Here is a 7,789-nt window from a genome sequence, read left to right as displayed (position 1 = left end):
TCCTTCCAGCTCAAGCAGACTGATAGAAAAGTTTAGTCTCCAAAGGGTTATCTGCCCTGCTTACACCTCTTTTAGAGTGTCCTTAAAAAATTAACTTGGGCTCCTACACTTATCCACAGTTGGTCTCATAGGGCTCCTATACATGTGCAGGGAGGCTGCTCCAACGCACTGTAATTAAAGCACGTTGGAGCAGACTGGATTAATTGAGTTAATTAATTAATTACCATGCTCCAGCAGACTCCAGAGTCATGTGTATCAGTGTCCCCACACTGAAATATGGTGGTGGGGTGCTTTAAACTAAAGTTGGTTCAATAAGGTTTAAGTTCAAAGCACCCCACCAGCATTTTCAGCTCAGGAATGCTGATACACGTGACTCTCTGGGTGTTTTCAATTAGTATGGCACTTTGAGTTGTGCTGATTAAAGCACCGCCCCCCCACCCACGCACCTCTCAGAGCATGTATATAAATGTCCTTTATGTTGGCCTGGGGTGTTTAAAAATAATACTAGTGCTGTAGATCACAACCTTAGTATTTCACTTGAGAAACAGTTCGCTATACTGAACTAGGAAAACTGTTCAGTTGGTTTGAGTGAAACAGAGGATAGTCTATTTTGGGCACATCTGTACTTGCTATTAATGCTACAAGGCTTACTGCACAGTAAGCCTTCCCTGGGAGCATTTCTACATGTGAAAAAAAGCCTTGGCTCACCAGGTGCTTCCTGATGGTGGGGGGGGTGAAGGGGGAGCAGGCAGGGGATGGGGCCTGGCAGGGGTTCTCCCATGTTCCCCTGTCCCCTCCTCCAGCCTCACCTCTTCTGCCCCCTACTTACCAGCTCTGAGTCCGGGTCCAAGCTCCCTGATGCAGTGGGCAGGGACTGCCCGAGTCATCAAAACTCTCTGAATTTTTCCAGATGGATTTCGGAGAACTTCAAATAGACTCAGACCTTTTTATTGGTCCCCTTATTCAATCCAGATTTGGAGATTCAGCCACCGAATCAAGCCAAATCTCCTCTGAATCAAGTCAGCACCTGAAGCTTCTCACAGAACTACTACACTTGCACTACTGAGCATTGTCTACTGTGAAGTTCACTAATTAGTAGCTAATTGCACAGTAGACTAATTTACTGTACAGTATGCATGTGTAGACACTGATACTTTACTGTGCAGATTAGTCTACTGCTCAGCAAAGTATCTCATGTAGACATACCATCTGAGTACATTAATGGAGGCATATGGATTACTATGGTTTAGAGAGATTACAACATGATTTCCCTTGTGGGATTGCTACCAGTAGGATAGTCTCTGTTATGTCAGAAGAATACTCTTTCAATTCCAGTTTTATTATACTTCCAGTATCAGGTAATATTTGGATGTTTGAATATCTCTCAGTGCCAATACCTATGCAGTTCCTTCTAAAAGCAGGAATTACTTTTCTTTATCACTTCCCAACTTAGCAGGTTGTCAGAAAAAGAAATGGTTTCCACAATCCATCATTCTGTCCATTTTTCCATAATCATAGCATCATAGAAAATTAGGGTTGGAAGGGAATTCAGGAGGTCACCTGGTACAAACCCCTGCTCAAAGCAGGACCATCCCCAACTAAATCATTCTAGCCAGGACTTTGTTGAGCCAGGCCTTAAAAACCTCCAAGGATGGAGATTCCACCACCTCTCTGTGTAAGCCATTCCAGTCCTTCACTGAACTCCTAGGGCACTTATCCACATTATACCTCTCCTGTTACCACATTACACTTTTCCTTTTCCATGTGACAAAATCACCTTTAAGCCACCTAAATCATGTCTGCAGATCCACGCTGTCAGCCAATTTTATCATTTTAGGGGGGTCTTTTGTGGTAATTTAAAACACCTCTGACATGTTTTATTTTTACCTCCTGAATTTCTTCCATGAGGGGTTCTTTTATTGTCTTAAATTTTCAAGGTGGATCTGACTTAACGCCCAAAAAGATGATTTTCCCTGCTTTGCAACAATTACACCACCAGGTGCTGCTTGGGTTCACTTGTAAATCCATGGAAATCCATCAAACTTCTCTTGCAATGATCCAACTGGACACCATGTGCTGACCCTGCAAATCTTTACTGATTATTATTTTACTTGGTATTAGGGCTGTGCAAAATTTTGCTGGCTGTTTCACTTTGACACTGTTTCAACTCATTTCAAGCTCAAAACAGTGAAATAAAAATGAAACAAAGGGCTTTGAAACAGCCTTGAAACAAAATGAGGGCAGTCAAAATGTTTGAAAGTTTCAAAATGTTTTGAGTTTGGAAGCTGAAGCTGGGCTTGCCTGCAGGGAAACAGAAAGTAAGGGGAGGGAGGGGGAAGAGGTGGGAAGGACTGCTCTGATATTGACTGTGAGAGTTTGGTTGTCTGAGATGCTGCTGGTGCTACTGTGCTGCTTACTAATTACCTGTTGTCATTTAAAATGGTGGACAGGACTTAGGCAGTAGGGGAGAAGGAGGCCTCATTGGGGCACACTACCACATTGTGTAGAGGCCCCAGTGCCAGTGAGGGCATGCCTCAACACACACACAAACACACACACACGCACAGTCACAAGTCATGAGTTTTTCTTGTCAGCAGCTTGAGGTGCAGTTTCCCAGAAACCCCTGCACCTATCACCTTGAAACTTGGCAGGCTTTGTGGCCTCAGCAGGGGCTACCACACCTGCAGTTGTCACCCCCCTGTGCCTTCCTACTTACAAGTGATATTAGTTTTGGTTTCAAGACTTTGAGGTGCAGTTTCCCAGAAACCCTTGCACTTATCTCCCTGAAACTTGTCAGGCTTCATACCCTCAGAAGGAGTACCATCCCTGCTGTTTTCATCCAAATCTGCCAAAAAATGACAAAGTTATAGGCAGTTTTGTGTTTCCCCATTATAGCCTATGAGCAAAACATTGAAACAGTTTTGACAAAACGAAAAGGAACAGCGTTTCGAAATTAAACAAACCTCAAAATGAAACACTGCCCTGTCAAAATGGCAAAATTGGAGTCAAAACAAAATGGTGCTGTTTTGCACAGCCCTACTGGGTATTTTAGATTAATGAAAAATGAAATTACAAAAAAACCTCCATGTTCTCCCTTTTCGCACTCACTTCTGGCTGTCCTTTTACCCACTGCCACTGCCGCTTATCAGAGCTGGCCAGCCTCAGCCTCATTCCATCCAGCCCCCCAAATTTTTATCCTGCTCCTCAGTGGTGATGTGTAGCACATGCAAGGGGGTGCATGTGCACCCCCTGAGAGTGCTGGTGCACCCCCTCACAGCCAGCATTCCCTGCTTAGGTGATGGACAAGGGGGCAGGTGAGAGCACTGGTGCCCCTCTGAGAGCACTGACCAGGGAGTGGGAGCACTAGGAGAAGTGATACCCATGGTCCCCCCACAGTCAATCGCGCTGACCAGGAAGGGGGGCGGGGTTCCTCCACGGCCAATTGCACCAACCTGGAAGTGCAGTGTCACTACCTCCCCTGCTGCGCTCCTCCTTATCAGAGCTGGCTGGCCATCCTCAGCCACGGCCATTCAACACAGCCCCCCAACTTTTTATCTTGCTCCTCTTCCACTCCCTTCACATTTTTTTCAATTCCAGCAAGCACACAGAAGGCCATGCTGTACCCCAAAAAAATTTAATAACATAAGTTAACTTAAATTTTAATAAACTAATACTTTAGTTTAATCACATACTTTAACTTTTACAACTGAATAAATAATGAAGGAAGGACAGATGGATAGAGAGAAAGAAAGAGGAAACAAACAAACATGATTTTCTTTATCCTCTCTCAACAAGCTCCTCTGCCAGGTTTCACTCCTGCCAAAAAATAAAAATTTGAAATGCGTACAATGTGGAGTGTCTTCTGTTGCTAAATATGAGAATCCAAGAGGTTATGACATTGAGCAGTTACCCCATTCCAAAAATTCAACTCCAAATCGCTGTCTTTTTGCAAGCTACCCCACCATCCACCAACTTACCACTGTCCTGAACTCTCCTTTGTCCCAGAATCACAGGTGTCTGCAACATTCCTACTGGTCCTGTCCTGGGAAGGTGGTTGTTCTGCAGCACATACACAGTAGTGTGTACCACAATTGGGGGGGGAGGGTATCCATTTTACCCGTGGACTGGAAAGGGAAGGACCCCAAATGGGTGCCCATTACGCCTGTGTGAATAAGGAACTATTCAATTTGGATTTGGCTGATTCAGATGCCAGCGATTTGATTCGGAGCACTGAATCAGTTTTCCACTTCCATTCAGCCAAATCGGCTCCAAAGCTTCAGGGCCAATTCGGAGATTCAGCCATAGGGTATAATGGGGAATCAATCAAATATCTATAACTTTGTTGTTTTTTGTTTGATTTGGATGAAGCTTTCAGGAGTGATAGGCGCTGCTGAGAGCATGAGGCCTGCATAGCTGACCCCCTGGTAAAAGTGGGGGCACATTCCACACCAAAAAAACACTCTGCCTCCAGTCTCTCAGGCCTGATCCTGAGAAGGAACAAATTACAACGCAAAGCACTTTTCACAGCCGGGCCTATGAACTTCATTTCATCAGCCTCCTAGGTACAGAAACTCATGGACTCAATATAGATTAGATAGTGGAATTATGGCACACTGCAACCTGCTGGACATCTGACTCCACAGGTACCTCTGTACTTTTACCTGCACTGCTAAATCCCTCTTTCCCACCCCACCCCCTACCTCAGCCTGTCCCTCACCCCCTGATGCCTACATTTCCATTTTCACGGACTACCGTCCTTGCCTTCGTTGCAGGCCAGGCCAGCCTCTGGCTTCTTTACTATTCATTCCATCCAGGACCACCTGCAGGTACTTCCTCAGCCTAACAAAGGGTTTTTCCACACAAAAGATGGCATCCCAGGCAGCGAAGCTGAGCTCACCAGGAGCCTCACAACTGCACTGCAACCAGCAAGCACCAGGCCTGTCAAAGACAAGACAGGTCTGGGCATTCCCCAGTCAGGGTTGTATGTGTGCTGAGTTAGCTGGAGGTTATGGTACCTCCTACCCGCCTTTCACCAGGGGGTCATTGGTCCTGGCATTTATGGGGCTGCTGCACCACCAGCAGTCCCACCAGGCCTCGCTCCCCTGGCAGGGTGAAGTTTTAGTGGTCATGCCCAGGACCTGGAGCCTCCTCCTTCCCCATAGCCCCAATCCCATACCTCCAAGTTCATCCTGGCAGGGGAATGAGCTCAGCAGGAACACGTTTTTCCCCTGCTGGCTGGTGATGCAGTTAGGGACCCCTCCAGCTGAGAGCAGGGCATTACTTGGCTTTTAAAAAACTCAAAGAAGGAAATCGGTGCAGATGGAGTGAGGATGGTGGCCCTCTGCAGGTGGAGTTTGGGGAACCCCAGCAGTGGGACGTTCACCTTTAGGAATATGAGCTGCTCCATCAAAGCAGGATCCAAGCAGGTGCAGTGGGGTGTCACAACATCCCCAGTGACGCTGAACACCCTTTCGCTTGGGACGCTAGTCAGCGGACAGGACAAGTCTTGCTGGGCAACTGTGGCCAGATCCTGCCACATCTGCCTGCGGCTAGCCCAGTAGGCCACAGAGTTGCAGTCCAGTGGCTCCATATCCTCAGCGAGCTAGGTAGCCACTGAAGCCTCGGCACTACCTGCCCGAGGCTGGGGTCTGGTGTGTTTGGACCCCAGCATTGAAGCCATGCCCATGGCCCACATTGGCAGTGGCTGGCATGGAGGAGACTGGCTGGTGCTGGGAGTGCCGGCATGGGAAAGTGGATCCTCCTTTTCCACATCGCCTCACCTCTGCACTTCGGCCTCCCTGACTTTGTTCACTAGCACCTGCATCCAGTGATCGAGGGTTTTGGTGCTGCCAGTGCACATGCTCCCCTTCACCCTTGGGTTGCACATGCCTGCCATCATGTGGACTGTACTGGACCTCAAGGGATCCAGCTGTCTCCTGGTGCCCTCCTTCAGTCACCTCTCCAGTGCCTGCACGTCTGGTGACAGCGACCTGCCCCAGCCAGGAACACTGATCCTCTGGAACCTCTCTGTTTGGTTCTCAAGTTCCCTCATTAGGGGGATTACCTGGATGAGGAGGGCATCACCTGCACTAAGGGTCTCAGTGGCCTCAAGGAAGGGCTTGAGGACCAGCAAGATCTGGAGATGGTACCCCTCTCAGCTCTGTTCAGGGGGGTGCTGATCCCTATCTCCCCAAGGAAGGCCACCTCATGGATAGCCTTCTGTTACTCCACCAACCTTGTGAGCATAAGGTATGTGGAGTTCCACCGAGTCTCCACATCCTGCATGGTTTTGTGCTGTGGGATGCTCAGCTCGGCCTGTTTCTCCCACAGCATCTTGCCCCCCTTGATGCAGTGGTGGAAGTAGCCTGCCACCTTCCTGCATTTCAAAATAACTTGGCTTGTAGCAGTAGTCACAGCAGCACCATCACCAGCAGCCCTGTCCCTCTCCAAGGCATCCCTCACTATGAGGTGCAGCCTGTGTGCCACACAGCGGTTACCAACAAAGTTGGCATCATGGACAGCCTTCACCATATTGGCCCTGTTGTCAGTGACCATGAACCCACAGGTGAGCTCAGCCTGCCCGACGAGCCACCCCTGCACCATGCGGTTCATGGCCCCCACGATCTCCCTTGCCATGTGGGACTCATCAAGAACCTCAGCTTGCAGTAGAGCCCACCGACAGCCTGACTGATTGCACCAGTACCCTGTGAAGGACAGATAGGTGTGATCACCACCTCAGCTGCCCCAGATGTTGGAGGTGAAGTGCAAGACGACCTGTGGCCCTGTCTTGCGCAGCTCCTCCCTCAAGTACTCCCTGCATGCCTTCTACAGGGAGGGCACTACTGTCCTGCTAAGGGTGGTGCATGCAGGCACTTTGTAAGGTGGGGCCAGAAGTGCTACAAGCCACCTAAACCCTGGCCACTCAACTAGGGAGAAGGGCTGGCTATCCAGAGCAGGTATCTTCTCAATGGTCTGAGTGATCTCGCTCGCCTTTGCAACTTGCCCCCCTCTGTCTGCAGCTTTCCCCCACTGGTACAGGGTGGCCTGCCTCTGCTTTGGAGGGAAGGGGGCTTTGGAGTGATCAGGGGTGCATCACCATGGTGGAAAAGTGTTTCAAGTCCTTGCCCTGGCTGATGTGCCTTTGGCTGTGCTGGCAGATAGCAAACCTGGGATTACTTGCCAGCTCAAAATGCTCCCACACTATGCTACTTGCCTGCTTCTGGGTTGAGGGTGAGCATCCTGCCTTATCCCACTCCTCAGCAGGCTGAGGCACAACAGCAGGAGGAGCTGCCCCAACTGAGCCACTTGCCTCCACAACCTCAACCTCCTCCTTGGTGCTGCTTTCCAGAGGAGACCTGAGTCTAGGGGAAATTTGTGGGGTGTAGAGCACCAACTCTGATTCCCCCTCGGTCCCCAGAATTGCTTGAGCCAGTGTGCTCAGCATCGCTGGTTCCAGCTCCAGCTCCTTCTCTGGCAGTGGTAGGCTCACGCTGAGAGATGACATTGGGTTGGAGGAGACAGTAATTCCGCTGCTGGTGCCAATTTATGGACTGAGGGGAGGTTTCACAGTTTCATAGTTGGTAGGGTCGGAAGGGACTGAGCAGATCATCAAGTCCAACTCCCTGCCATGGCAGGAAAGAGCACTGCAGTCAAATGACCCCAGCAAGGAGCAAGCCTCCTCTTAAAGACCTCCAGGGTAGGAGCCATCACCACTTCCTTTGGAAGTTGGTTCCAGATCCTAGCCGCCCTGACCGTGAAATAGCACCTCCTGATATCTAGCCTAAATCTA

This window comes from Gavialis gangeticus, unplaced genomic scaffold, assembly GCF_001723915.1.
Source record: "Gavialis gangeticus isolate Ggan-Ray unplaced genomic scaffold, GavGan_comp1, whole genome shotgun sequence".
Lineage (NCBI taxonomy): Eukaryota > Metazoa > Chordata > Crocodylia > Gavialidae > Gavialis > Gavialis gangeticus.
The sequence above is the reverse complement of the archived record's forward strand: the minus strand, read 5'-3'. Positions refer to the sequence as shown.